The sequence below is a fragment of the Primulina eburnea genome, chromosome 10 (assembly GCF_022965805.1).
Source record: "Primulina eburnea isolate SZY01 chromosome 10, ASM2296580v1, whole genome shotgun sequence".
NCBI classification, from domain to species: Eukaryota; Viridiplantae; Streptophyta; class Magnoliopsida; order Lamiales; family Gesneriaceae; genus Primulina; species Primulina eburnea.
In genome coordinates this window covers 10,305,256-10,321,170 of record NC_133110.1, presented here as the reverse complement: position 1 = coordinate 10,321,170, position 15,915 = coordinate 10,305,256, and positions in this window count along the sequence as shown.

Sequence of the window (15,915 nt, the reverse complement as noted above, 5' to 3'; positions counted from 1 at the left end):
ATCCATAAAGTTGAAGACTTGATCCGGAAGTTGGTTAGCTGACAGTTAGTTAGCTGACCGTCGGAATACATCAATGGCCAAGAGCCTCTGGAGATCAAGAGTCGTTGGATTCAAGATGGTTTAGAAGGTCTAATTCATATAGCTCTTGATGGGATCTGAAGAAAAGAAAACGAAAACTTACTGAAGAGAAGAAAAAGAGGTGTTCCAAGAAAACGAGCATCATCTTCTTCAAGATAGATACAGAGTGTTCTTTTGGAATTCATAGAAAAAGAACAAGAGAGTATTTGCTTGAGTGCTGTGAGTTCTTGTATTCCATTTCCTTGTGTATTCTGGATTCTATTCAATTCTTAATGAGATCACCTCCTGTGGATGTAGATCAGATTTGATTGAACCATGTAAACCGCTTGTTGTTTACTTGTTTGCGTTCATACAAAATTCTGATCTGTTGCATTGTGGCTCATTCGGTAGTCATACTCTGAAACCTTGAGTTCTTGATTGTTACTCATTTGATCGTGGAACTAGTAAGGATTATAGCTGACAACTGGTATTAGAGCCAGGTTCTTGGCAGTTATATTCACACGATGATGGCTGGAAAAGTTGAACTCGATCAGTTTGACGGAAAAGGACACTTTGCTCTCTGGCACAGAAGAATGCACGCCATACTGGTGCAAAAGAAAGTTTCCAAAGCATTTGAGGGGGAAAAGAGACTCCCTGAATCTCTAACTAAAGAGAAGAAGCAGGAGATGATGGAATTAGATTTATGTACATTAACATTGCACCTAATTGACAAAGTTCTTCGCGAAGTCTCATCGAAAAGAACATCTGCAAGCATCTGGGTAAAGCTTGAATCCCTCTACATGACCAAATCTCTGCAAGATCGTATATATCACAAAAGAAAACTATTTTGTTTCAAGATGACTGAGTCTATGATCGTTGGTGAAAATCTAGATGATTTCAATAGACTCGTCTGGATTTGGAAAATATCAGGATAGAGATTGAGGATGAAGATAATGCCATCTTAGTCCTCAAATCACTTTCAAAATCTTATTCAGTGTTTGTGGAAACAATGAAATATGCCAAAGAATTGTTAGTCTTTGGTGAGCTACAAAAGGCACTGAAGGCAAAGGAATTCCATAACATATTGAAAAGGATGCGAAAGAAACTAGCGTCAGCCTTTATATAAGATGAAGATCAGACAAGAGGGAAACCAGATTCAAGAATTGAAGTACATCCATATCAAAGCCAAGAAAACTGAAGTGCTTCCTATGTCACAAATAAGGACACTTTAGGAGGTACTGCCCTGATCGACATAGACTCGTATACAAAATCAAGGTGGAAGGAGAACGTTTCATGATCTTATAAAATCGAATGCATAATCATGATCTGTTAAAGCATAAACATTTCAAAGCATAACTCAACATATCAACATATACGTGTTCATTTTCTTAATTTTAATTCCGTTCATTAGCTGTGACTTTTGTATCATCGTATTAGGAGATGGATCCATCAATGTGTAAGCGCGGTACCCGGCGGCAGGGACATCAGCGATAGTATTACCGATCCACTGAGCATTGGCCTTACATATCATCGTAGTAACGTATTCGTATTAGTCACAACCAACTTCCTTCCTTCAAAAACTTGTCACCATATTCATCACTTAATAAAACATGCATATACATAAATTTTTCTTTAAAATCAAGCATAAAACGTATTTTTTAATAACTGCATAAAAAGTCATATCCATGATGACATAATGTTTAAAACATATAAACTCGAGTTTGGGGCGCTGTCAGGACCGCTAACTCTGCTCGAAGATAACCCGGCTTAAATCATAATTCAAAGGTTTCTAATAAAGCTTCGCATGACCTAAAAAATCCTTACTAAGCTCGGTCATAACGACGTACCAATACCCAAATGAACCAATGGTGCTTAAACTAAGAGTTCCTCAGACCCTGGACCAGCGCCTAGGCACTGACATTGTGGCGCTTGGTGAGAGCCTAGGCGCCCGGTGTCAGCGCTTCAGTGCTGCCTAATTCTAAGCACAGGTGTGCGGCGCCTAAAGGGCAACGCCGCGGCGCTAACCCTGCGATAGAAAAGTTCCCAAACACTTCAATGACAACATCTACCCTGCTCTCAACCAACTCGAGCCAGCCTCAAACCAACACTTCCTAGCCCACCTTTGGACCCTTCCTAGACCAATATAACTAAGAACCCTAGCCCATGCATGCTGCAATGCGCAACAACCCAAGAATCACCCCAAATAACTCCAACCGAGACCAACCTCAACCAAACCATTCGATCGACTCCAAGACCCCCATCAGTTGTTCATAGCCCTCTCACAGCCCTGTCACGAACCCAAGAGAGTCAGCTTCTTGTCTAGAATCGTGTCATGCACGGCTGTAACTCCCTAACCTCTCGATCTACCATAGCCGAGACATACACCTAAGGAAACTGATCGGCTGTAACTCCTCGACATATGCAGCCCCCTAGGACCCTTACTCGGCAGCACCTTCCACATGGTAAACAAAAATGTGAGTTGTACACAAGATAAACGCATGTTCATGTCAAAAACTTTAAAAACGATGCTATATGATAGACCAACGAAATTTCATGCAAAAAGGTATACAACAACATATAAATGGTGTAAATGATGATACAAAGCGTGCCTTAGCAATAAAGTGATCAAAAACTCGAAGAAATAAGCGCAGGACATGAACCTGCAGGGCAGGGAGGTAGCTTTCTTTGAAAACTTGAAGGGCCGAAGGTGTGCTACTGAAAACTCATGTGGAGGCTGCTGGTGGAGGGGAGGGGGCGGTTGCTACTGGGTTTAGGGTTAGGGTGTATTTTAGAAATGTTTAAGTAGAAAATTAACACACTAATGGGGCCTATTGAAAATTTAAAAGGTTTTGGGCCCATTAAGCACTAAAATAAACCCATCAAGTCCAATATCACTTTCGAAAAATATTTAGTTTAGGTACTTTTATGATGGAAAAAGAGTCGTTTTAAGGAAGGAAGTTGAGGGTGTGCTCGGTCTTGTGTTGAAGGCCGAGAGGTTGTAGGGTAGGCAGCTAGGGTTCTTGTGATCTCCAAGCATTTGGGCGTGCATAGAGCGTCGATGGGCTTAGGGTAGTCCATTGAGGGTCCAATGTGATCATTCATGGCCCTGGGGTGGCTAGTTAGGGTTTGGCCTTGGTGGTTTGGGGCTTGAGTCGAAGGGTTAGCGGGTAAGGATCCGGTAGGGCGAAGGGAACTTGTGCAGTAAAATTCCAGCAGCTTTAGGGCTGATTTTCGTGAATCTAGGTGGCCTGTAAAATGTGGTTTAGAGGCTGATAGGATGTATTTTAGGCATGGTTTGAGTTTGGTAAAGTATGATTAGGTTTCGGGTTGATTCGGGTTAAAACCGGGACCCTCGGTCCAAGTTCTAAAACGAATCGATTAAGTTTTGAAACGGGCTCGAGTTTACGTCTAAGAAACACTTTTAATATGTTTTGGGATGTTTTAAGGAGTGTGGTAAGTTTCGGGTTAAAATTTAGAGGTCCAGGGGTAAAATGGTCATTTTTGAGGCCCTATCTTCTCTAAATTCATTGTTTTGATCCCTACAATTCTAGAATTTATGAAAACAGCCACTGCTTTCTAGAATTCGCAAAACAGTCCCTGAAATTTCAAATTTGCAATTTAGTCCATTAATTTTTGAAAATCACATATTTTAACTAGGAACTTTCGGTCATCTCAATTTTAGTCCCTGGACTTCTTAAAATTACATATAAGCCCTGAATTTCTAGGTCGTGTGCACTTACACCCTCAAGCTCTCGGTTTTTGCACTTTAGCCCCTCTAATTCTCGATTGATGCCATATATGTCCCATAACTTCGTTCTTTTCATTTGTAAGCCCCGTAATTCTTAAATTGATACAATTCATTCCTTTACATCCTTAAAGCTTATATTTTATGCCCAATTTATACAATTCTCAATTCCATCCCTTTAATTCAAATAAAGTAGAGCATGCAGCCTATTTTATTCTAGGTTCCTTATTATCCCAATCAATTCCACTAACCAAATTATCATGTTGTGGCCACGGAGCCTGCTGCTCGAAGAAACATGCCATACCCTCCAGAACATGCGTAGCAGCATACCTATTGAGAGGTGGTACATTCTCTCTACGATTTTCATGGGTCTCAGCGTGCCTATCATTACTATGTGTGCGTCTAGGAGACGTTATATCTAATCGTTTTCGAAATTTTAAACATAACTAACATGCATTTGAATCTAAGCTTCTAATCATATAGCATAAATAATCCATTTTTGAGCAACTTTAAGCATAAATATCATTTAACTTGAAAAATCATTTAAACATATAACGTAAGCATATAAACCATGTAAATATGCAGGTACCATCATAAAAATCATTTAAAGAAATTAAAATCACAGACTTGAGGCTTGATGACTGAGCTTTCCGGAACTGGCGGTGGTACAACCCTTTGCAAGAACATTGCTCTGATACCAATTGAAACGTCCACTATTTGTTTTTCTTTAAAATATACTAATTTTTTTTCTTTCAATCCTTCTGAATGTAAATGAGCCGAGCCGAGCCGATCCGAACAGTATCAGGCTCGGGCTCGGCTCGTTAAACTATTTGCTCGGCTCGGGCTCGGTTCGGGCTCGTTACGAGCCTTTGGTTTGAAGCTCGGGCTCGGCTCGTTCGGAAGTTATGATGCTCGGGCTCGGCTCGAGCTCGGCTCGTTAATAGCTCGTTTATCTTGTTTAATGAGCCTAGCTCGGGTTCGGCTCGTTAAACAAGCTCATTAAGCGAGCTCGTTTCTGCTCAGAAGACCTCGCGCAGCATATGCGCGAGGAGGCCAGTAGCTACGATGCGAGAACAGAGGCACTCGCGCATATGCGCTGAAGTGTGCGCGCATATGCGCGAACAAACCGTCGCTATTAGCGATGGATTGATTGAAAAACCGTCGCTGATTAAAGCCGCGACGGATTGTTTGAAAAACCGTCGCTGATTAAATCAGCGATGGTTTGTTAGCGACAAACCGTCGCTAAATGTTCAGTATAATTTAGTTTCCTTTGTTAATCTGCGCGGTTCATCTTATTACTTCAGCATGAACTTATTTTTCTTATTTTTTTACTTCGTCAACATTGATATGCCGAAGTAAAATTTAATAAAAAATATAGTGAAGCCCGTGTTTTTAAACATCCGAAGTAAAATATATTATTTTACTTCGCTTGTGTTATTACTGAAGTTATTGGTAATGTATTACTTCGTAATTTATTATTGCCGAAGTAAAGCCTGCCGAAGTAAAATCCGATTTTTCTACTAGTGTTATAACATTGTAATTTCTGTAAGATACACTTTAGAATTTTGAATAAATGAATATTATATATATATAAATATAATGAATTACGTGGACTTATATAATTTTGGACCATATCATATTATAATATGATACTATATAATGTATCACGTACATGGCCTTGTATTTTTGGACCTCACAATGCTAAGGTTTCTTCTATGCGGCGACATTAGATATCTAGTCGGTTGTCTTTGATGTCTGATATTCAGTTTATTATATTAAAATATTTTAATTTTTTTATATATTTACTTTAAAGTATAATTATTTTCAAACCATAATATTTTTAAATAATAAGATTATATGCGTATAATCATATGTAGAATTAATTAGGAGTGAGAGTGCATACGCTAGATTCATTGTCGTAGCAGCAATAACAGTTTGAAACTTTTGAACTTTTGTTTCTACATACGCTAGAATTAATTTCTACGGAGTGAGAGAGCATACGCTAGAATTAATTTATATCATTGCATTAACAGATATTTATATCATTGCATTAACAATCCAACAAATATGAGTTTCTTAAGTAGAATAAATTCATTGCCGTAGCAGCAATATTCAAACACACCTGAGAGGCTGAAACTTTTGAACTTTTGTCAATAATTGTTTTGCCCACTGTATTTGGAGATGAAACCAAACCAGAATTAGAGCTAGGGTTCGCGACCTATACGATCTCTAAACTCTCGATTCACGCCTCAATCAAAGTCGACCCAGACGGTACAAGGATATTCAGCCCTCGGCGCCGGCGGAAGAACGGAGAATCGTCGGAAATCGTACGCGGTTTAGAAGTGGACGGGAAAGGGGTCTCGCTACCTATACACGCTCAAATCTACCGATTTCTGCTTCGATAATGGTCGACCGAACCTGGGCTACGACCGGAGACCCTCGGCGACGGCGGGCGGAGGTCGGGAGGCGCGGATTCGGGGGGAATAGGTGAGGTTACGGGAATAGCCGAATAGGGTTTGGGATTTGGAATAGATGAGGATGAGGTTACGGAATATGCCATTATTGCCATAACATTCATATTTTTAATATAATTTTAATTTATTATTATTTATCATACATAATTATTTTAATATTATAACTCATTAATTATCTCAAATTCGAGCTCACGATCTACCTAAACGAGCCGAGCTCAAGCTCGAGCTCACGAGCCAGCTAAACGAGCCGAGCTCAATTTTGAGATCACGAACCTATTATCGAACATGTTCACGAGCTAACGAGCCAAACATCATTAATTTCCAGCTCGGCTCCACAAAATTGTCGAGCCCAAAATAAGGCTCGGGCTTGGCTCGATAAGCTTAACGAACGAGCCCCGAACGAGCTTTTTAACGAGCCGAGATCCGAAAAGCTCGCAAATGGTTCGGTTTATTTACATCCCTAAATCCTTCCATTCGGCCTAAATATACACACACACACACACACACACACACACACACATATATATGTATAGTTATTTGAAAATCCAAAAGAACGTATGCAAAACTTAAAATCATAAATCGTAAACCAAAACCTAAAACTAGCCCTTTCAAAACAAAGCATAAACTCTTAAATCTCTCAAAATCACTCAAAATCATAACTTCATAAATTCTTAAAGTAAACTTAATGCGAAAAACTTGCAAAGGCCTTCGGGTTATGTGCACCATTAGTCCAGCTAGTTCAACCATCAAGTTCTCCATCATCAACAACATCATGCTCACCGGCATCGATCAAACCTAGTGAGTCGATTGACTCAGCAAACCTTAACCATGATAACAAATAATACATATATGTTCACAAGCAACAGTGAAAGATACTTTTGATAAAATAGCTTTTCATGAACATGCATAACTTCAAAACATTTTTCTTTTCATCATAAACATTTCTTCTCATGATATACATATACAATTCCCTTTTTATTGAATTCAGATCGTTAATTGTGACTTTCGTATCAGCTGTAGGTTGATGGATCCATCTACGTATAATCATGGTACCAGGCATCGGGGACATCAGAGACACTCTTATCCGTCAACTGAGATTTGACCTTACATATCATAATATCATCGTATTAGACACAATCAAGTCACCTCCTTCAACCTTTCATTATATTCATCACTTATAAAAATTCATCCATATATATATATATATATATATATATATATATATATATATATATATATATATATATATATATATATATATATATATATATATGTATATAAATTGAACCTACGCCCCGGTTTTAACCCGAATCGATTCAAAACTTAGCCAAATTCTACAAATTTGAACCATTGCTTATTAACACCTAACCATGCCCTATGCAACCCAAACCAAGCCATTTAAGTCCAATAGAATAGCTTAAGAGTCTACTGAATTTTTGCACTCCTTTTTTTTTTTTTGGAAACCCTAGCTTCCACCAACTCCAACCCTTCGAACCTAGACCCTAACCACCATATCCAGACCCTAACCATACCCTAGATGACCCTACTGGGACCATAACCAAACCCCTTAGCCCCTTCCTAGACCAGCTCTATTGCCCATGCACTCAAACGTGTGAGTTCATCCCCCTTGCGCACGGAAACAAGGAACGCAACTCCTCCTTCGGCTCCAGCCTTTCCTATCCCCTCCAAATGTGCATGGACCCCCATGGCTCGATGATATTACCCCCACGAGCCCAGCTACTCTCTTGCAAAGCCCTCGCGCAGACCCCTTTTCTATTTCTTTCCCAAGTCGTGCCCTAGCCCTCATGGGCTCTATTTTTGTTCAAACTTGTTTCCCTCACTTCCAGCCCTTATGCAGCCTCCTAAACCCTCTGAAATTTATCCCTTCTAGTGGCCCTATCATGGCATCCAGTTTATGCATCAAAACATGAATTTTAAAGCATGAAAACTCAAGTTTTGATCATGTATTGCCATAAAAACGAAAATATTAGACAGTTTATCATATTTTTCATGCAATTATTTTAAATACACATAATATGGTATGAACTATCAGTGAAGGAAGATTAAGACGTGTCTTTGCGTATTTCATGCACGAAAAACAACTTGCGATGCGAGGAGCGTTGGAGGAGAGAATACCTTGCTGAAAATTCCTTCAAAGTTCACGTGATTTTGCTCTAAAAAACGTGTGGTGTGTATTTGTGTGCTAATGGTGGAAAATCCCTAGGTTTCTAGTGTTTTAAACATGTGGTTTGAAATGTTTTGGGTTTAGGAAACTCAATCTTTTGATATAAATTATTGGGTAGAAAGCTAAGCTCAATGACCTTTTATAATAGGCCCATCATATTGTAGGAAAAATATTTCGTTTAGGAAAATTTTCGAAAATATTAGTCGAGTTCCCAAAATGTGGCCGAGTCCCCTTGGTGGAAACTCATGAATTCCCTTGTCAGGCGACCCCGAACATCAGATGGGAAATACTTATCATAGAGCAGCTCCTTGAATTGATCCCACATGAGGGTAGCCAAGTTCAACCCGTGCGCTGCTCCCTCCCACCAAAGGGATGCATCATCTCTCAACATATACGTGGCGCACCTAACCTGGTCGCCATCCCTTATATCCAGGTACTGAAAATTGAGCTCCAATGAGCGGATCCATCCCTCCGCTAAAAACGAATCAGTGGTACCCCCGAACTCCTTCGGGTTGAGCCGTCTGAACTACTCATATATATCAGACTGTGGTCGAGGAGCCTGCTCCAGAAGTCATGCCCTCAAGAACTCGAGTAGCTGCATCCAATGGCGGCGGTGGTCCTCTGCCGCCTTTTGGAGTATCGTCCTGTCGGTCTATACTGGGGTGGGGGGGGGGGGGGAGTCTGTGAGGCATGATAGCTGAATACAGTCCAAATTCTAAACGTAACCCATCATGCAATTTAATATAGTTTTCAAAACATTTCCATCCTTAAATCATGGAAGTAGCTAATCATGTACTATAAATCGTAAATCATGTAATCATGCATGTGATAACATTAAAACATTTAAAACATAAAAACTTACAGACTTGAGGCTTGAAGACTACAAAAACTGGCTGTGGCACAACCCTATATAGGACCCTTGATCTGATACCAACTGAAACGACTACTAATTATAATGATACTAAAGATTTTACATATTTTTTTAAAAAAAAAACTACATTTCGAAAATAAACAATTACAAGCATGCATGCAATAACTACTATAAATCACACATTTTTTAAATACACTGAAAATTATTGCAGTTAAAAATGTTCTCAAAACTCCTATCGAATCATTAACACAAAAAGAAACATAGTTTGAAAATATTCAATAATCACTCATATACCATAAACATGATATGCGGAAGAAATAAGGCCCTCGGGTTAGCGTGCACACATCCAGCTCTGCCTACTCAGTCTTCGGCACCTACAATCTACTGATCAACAAACTTACCTTCATCATTCACACCTAGTGAGTCTAAAAACTCAACACACATGTAACATTATAGCAAATACATATACATAACAGGCAACAGTGAAAAGTACTGTAATAAAAATATATTTCATGATCTTATAAAATCGAATGCATAATCGTGATCTGTTAAAGCATAAAAATTTCATAGCATAACTCAACATATCAACGTAAACGTGTTTGTTTTCTTAATTTAAATTATGTTCATTAGTTGTGATTTTCGTATCATCGAATTAGGTGATAGATCCATCTACGTATAACCATGGTACCCGGTGGAAGGGACATCAACGACAGTATTACCCATCCATTGAGCCTTAGCCTTATATATCATCATATTCATATTAGTCACAACCAACTCCCTTCCTTCAAAAACATGTCATCATATTCATCACTTAATAAAACATGCATATACATATTTTTTTCTTAAAATCAAGCATACAACGTATTTTTTCATAACGGCATAAAAAGTCATACCCATGATGACATAATGTTTAAAGCATATAAACTCGAGTTTGGGGCGCTGCCAGGACCGATAACTCTACCCGAAGATGAACCAGCTTAAATCATAATTCAAAAGTTCCTAATCAAGCTTTGCATGACCTAATCTAATCCTCATTAAGCTCGGTCATAACGACGTATCAATACCCAAATGAACGAAAGGTGCATAAACTAGAAGTTCCTCAAACCCTGGACCAGCGCCTAGGCGCTGACACTGTGGCGCTTGGTTAACGCCTAAGTTGCCTGGTGTCAGCGCTCCAGCACTGCCTAATTCAAAGCATAGGTGCTGTGGTGCCTAAAAGGCCCACAGCCGCAGCGCCGTGACGCTAACCATGTGATAGAAAAGTTCCCAAAGACTTCAATGACAACATCTACCCTCCTCTCAACCAACCCGAGCCAGCCTCAAACCAACACTTCCTAGCCCATCTTTGGACCCTTCCTAGACCAATCTAACTAAGAACCCTATCCCATGCATCCTGCAAGGCGCAACAACCCAAGAATCACCCCAAAGAACTCCAACTGAGACCAACTTAACCAAACCCTTTGATCGACTCCAAGAACCCCACCAGCTGTTCATAGCCCTATCCTAGCCCTGTCATGGACCCAAGAGGGTCAGTTTCTTGGCTGGAATCGAGCCATGCACGGCTGCAACTCCCTAACCTCTCCATCTAGCCATAGCCGAGACATACAACCAAGGAAACTGATAAGCTATCACAAAATATCGAACTCCAACCATTTCCAGCACCTTGAATCCTTTCTCCCCGACATATTCAGCCCCCTAGGACCCTTACTTGGCAGCCCCTTTCACATGGTAAACAAAAACGTGAGTTGTACACAAGATAAATGCATGTTCATGTCAAAACCTTTGCAAAAACGATGCTATATGATAGAACTACGAAATTTCATGCAAAAACGTACAAAACAACATATAAATGGTGTAAATGATTCATTGGTTCGCTTTCAATCTGAGATGCCACAGAGAATGCATAAGACATACAGTCAGCACGTCCAAACTTTTGCGGGGGTTTTATAATCCCCTATCTCTATCTCTTGCAATTTTGTAGTCATGCAAATTTAATGGATCTTGTGTATAGATGTTTGACTCATCATCATCTGTTAGGCAATCACTTTGAGCCGAAGGATTTGTCTCTGATAGCTCCACCTTGATCTTTGTGGTATCTGAACTATTTTGGATCTCAGTAGTTAATTTTTCTGCTTGTGTTTTCTTGAGTGGAAAAAAGTCCTCCTTGAAGGTAACATCTCTACTGACAAGAGTCTTGTGATTGCTCGATTCAATGAACCAAAGTATATAACCCTTTATTCCAACAGGATATCCCAATAAAATGCATTTCATTGCTCTGTCTTCCATCTTTCCTTGCTTGACATGAGCATAAGCAACACATCCAAAAACTCTTTCTCATCCAGGTGAGGAGGATTTGATGTCCATTGCTCCATAAGAGTCTTAAATCCAAGTTGAACTAAGGGACTTCTATTCATTAGGTGATAGGCCGTATTGGCAGCTTCTACCCAAAAAGACTTTGGTACAGCTAAATATGATAGTAGACACCTTACCCTTTCCAGGATGGTACTATTCATTCTTTCAGCAAGTCCATTCTATTGTGGAGTGTAAGGGGCTGAAAAATGCCTTGCTATTCCATTGTTGTTACAGAACTGATGGAATTCATTGGAGCAGTATTCCAGTCCATTATCAGTCCTTAATTTCTTTAACCTTCTTCCAATTTGGTTTTCTACAGGAGTAAGACATTGCTTGAATTTCTCCAATGCCTCACCCTTGTTTTTAATAGTGTATATCCATACCTTCCTTGAATAATCATCAATTATTGTAATGAAGTACCTTGTCCCACCATTGGATGGTACCTAGATATCCGAATGTACATAATCCAATGGACCAGTAGAGGTATGCTTTCCCACATTGAACTTAACTCTTGTGGACTTGTCTCTTATGCATTCTTCACAGAATTCCATTTATTATAGTGGCTTCTCTCCAAGTAGGCCTTGTTTATGCAATTCAATGAGGCCTTTCTTACTAATGTGTGCTAACCTTAGATGCCATTTTCTAGTATTATTTTGTTGTCCCTCAGCTACACTTGCTGACCCTACAAGAGTGTTTCCTTATAGGAACATATAGGCCATTTATCCTTTGTCCTTTCTTCTTACTTAATGCTCCATAGTAGATATTCAGGGTTCCTTTCTCAGCCTTGAAAGTTTAGCCAACCTGATAAAGGATACCTATTGAGATTAAGTTCTTTTTTAAATCTAGGACTAATCTTACTTCTCTTAGGATCAACTCTGTACCATTTGCCATCTCAAGTCTTATAGATCATATCCTTTTGATCTTACATGTCTTATCATTCCCAATTAGGACTTCCCCACCATCAATCTCCTCTATAGTTTCAAACTGGGATTTATTAGAGGGGGCAAGGAATTTTATGTATTTTATAAAGAGATTTTTGGAAATATGTATTTTAAACCTTTTAAATTTAAGCCTAATGATTTTATTAATTTTAATGGACCTAATTTATTAATTAAAAATTAAGGTTGATTAATCCCATTAATTACGTGATTAAAGAATCCTTTTATTATTTATTATTTAAAAAAGAAGATAATAAATAAATAAGAGTCCTAGTCCTACACACACACACCCCTAAACACCTACATACACACCGAAACACACACACAAATTCATGTAAACTTAAAGTGAAAAATAAACGGCCGAAACTATGAGGATTGTTAAGGGGGAAGATTCCGATTTTTTTTCGCCATCGTTCTTCGTTCTTCCTTCCAATAACGATCATTCGACTCCCTTGCATCCCAATGTGGGTTTTGGTGGGGTTTTGACAAGAAAAAAATAGAAATCGTCATCCGTTTGTCACCGACTTCCACCGCTTCGGTATACGTATTTCAAGCGCTTTAAACGCGAAGGCACATTTCTAAACCTTATTTTTGCACCATTCAAATCATATTATGTGTGTTTAATCATGTTTGCATGAAAAATATGAAACCCTCCTTTTATATTCGTGGCTTGAACATCTTAAAACTTTGATTTTCATGCATTGAAACACATGCTTATGATGCACAAAGGGGCTTCCATGATAGGGCTATGGGCAGAAACGATTTTCAACATGTTTACGGGTCCATAGATGCATCTTTAAGGGCTGGACAATATGGATGCAAGAGCTGAACGAAAATTTGGTTTTTAGGAACTTGGATTTGCGATATTTTATGATAAAAAAAGAAAAGGAAAAATATTTTTGAAAGATAAGAATTGTGTGTGACAAAAAAGATATGATATATGATTATTGGGAATATCATGAGGAAAAGGCCCTAGAGGGAGCTCAACGATCGTATTTCCATTTTACGTCAGTGCCTAGTGCATGTTCCCATGCACAATGCTAAGCTAAGACTGATCAATCGACCACTTGATACAACTAGTCACTTTTAAGGATCAAAATTCACCTAAAATGATAAATGATTGAAAGCTTTATGATTTGTTGATTTATGATTTAAATTATGCTTACAAATTTATGCTCGCTTATTTTGAATAAAATTATGATTTTTTATGCATGTGCTTGTATATGTATTATTTGTTACTCGTGTTTAGAACGTGCTGAGTCATTAGACTCAATAAGATTGAATGTTGCAGGTGATGATGAGTTTGAGGGAACCAATGATGTCTGAGTGGATCGAGTCCGGCAGTACACTACGGAGGTACATTATTTTCCGCATTAGCTTGATAATCAAAGTTTTAAAGATTTTGTTAAAAGTATTTAGAAATTTTCATGCTTTATTTTGAAATTAGTTTTGATTATGTTAATGGTTGATATAGGATTTTTTTTAATTGACAATTTAGAGATTTTACGCACTTTAAATTTGTAGATGTTAAATTAATTTGGATTATGGAAATTTTAAGTTAGTTTAATTATGAAGTTCAAATTTGTTGTTCAATTTTTTTAAAAATAGTAGGATTTTAATGTTTAAAAGTAGTGGACGTTTTATCAATCCAATCAGCTCTAGTCACGCATCAGTTGAAGATCCTCAACTAACAAGGCCAGCTGATCATCCTCCGAAGATCATCACCGACTCTGGTGAAGTTTTAAGGCTAGTTGGTCTTCGGGCACCTCCCACTTCAGTAATCCATCCTACTGTCCTTCCAATATCGCTCTGCCAGTAGTGGGGCCCTTGATCCTACGGCAATCTGCCACCTTGTGACCGTCTTTTTTGCATACGAAGCATCTGAAGGTGCCCCACATGCATTTCCGTAGTGTAACTTGTTGCACTGCTTGCACGGCTGCCCTTCCTCCGGCTTAGGAGCCCCTAGTGCTTGAGACGGTTGTTGTTTTCCCGACCTCCTAAACTGTCCCTGGGGCTTTTGCTGCCCCTGATGCCTCGATGGCCCTGTAAACTGCTTCTTCTGAGGCTGGGAGCTAGACTGGGACTGGGATCTCTTCCGCTGCATCTCAAAATTGATATCCCTTAGGGCCTGCTCCACCTAAAATGCACAACCATTCGCCTCATCATAACTATCCGGTCTCATAAGCATAACATCCCGGTGCAAAGTCGGCCTGAGGCCATCCATGAAATGCCTCAGCTTATGGGCGACATCTCTAGCAATGAGGGGCACAAGTGACAGCCCATGTCGAACTTCCGAATAAACTTAGCCACAGACGAGTCCCCCTGGCGGAGACTCGTGAACTCCCTTGTCAGGCGACCCAGACATCAGATGGGAAATACTTATCATAGAACAACTCCTTGAACTGCTCCCAGGTGAGGGTAGCCAAGTTTAGCCCGTGCGCTGCCCCCTCCTACCAAAGTGATGCATCATCTCTCAACATATGTGTGGCGCACCTAACCCAGTCGCCATTTCTCATATCCATGTACTGAAAATGGAGCTTCAATGAGAAGATCCACCCCTCTGCTAAAAACGGATCAGTGGTACCCCCGAACTCCTTCAGGTTAAGCCATCTGAACTACTCGTATATATCAGCATGTGGTCGGGGAGCCTGCTCTAGAAGCCTAGCCATGCCCTCGAGAACTCGAGTAGCTGCATCCAATGGCGGCGGCCGCGGTCCTCTACCGCCTCCTGGAGTATCATTCTGTTGCTCTGTACTAGGGGCGCGTCTGGGAGGCATGATAGCTGAATACATTCCAAATTAAATGTAACCCATCATGCAATTTAATCTAGTTTTCAAAAGATTTCAATCCTTAAATAATGTAAGTAGCTAATCATGTACTATAAATCGTAAATCATGTAATCATGCATGATATAGCATTAAAATATTTAAAACATGAAATCTTACAAACTTGAGGCTAGAAGACCACTACAATCCTACTAATTTTTTTTAAAACATAAAATTCGAAATTCATATTTAAAATATCTTAACATTTCCGTCATCTAAAATAATTTAATATTTGAAATCTCAAGTGCATAAAATCCCTAACTCGTTAATTAACCAAAAACCCTACATCGACCTTTAACAAGATCAAAATAACCTCAAATTAAAGCAGGAAAATCTCTAATTAAATCATTAACAGAATCTTTAAAAATTTAATTATCAAGCTAATGCGGAAGATAATGTCCCTTGGGAGTGTATTGTTGAATTCGATCCTAGTGAAACTAATGACTCAACATGTTCTAAACATGAGTA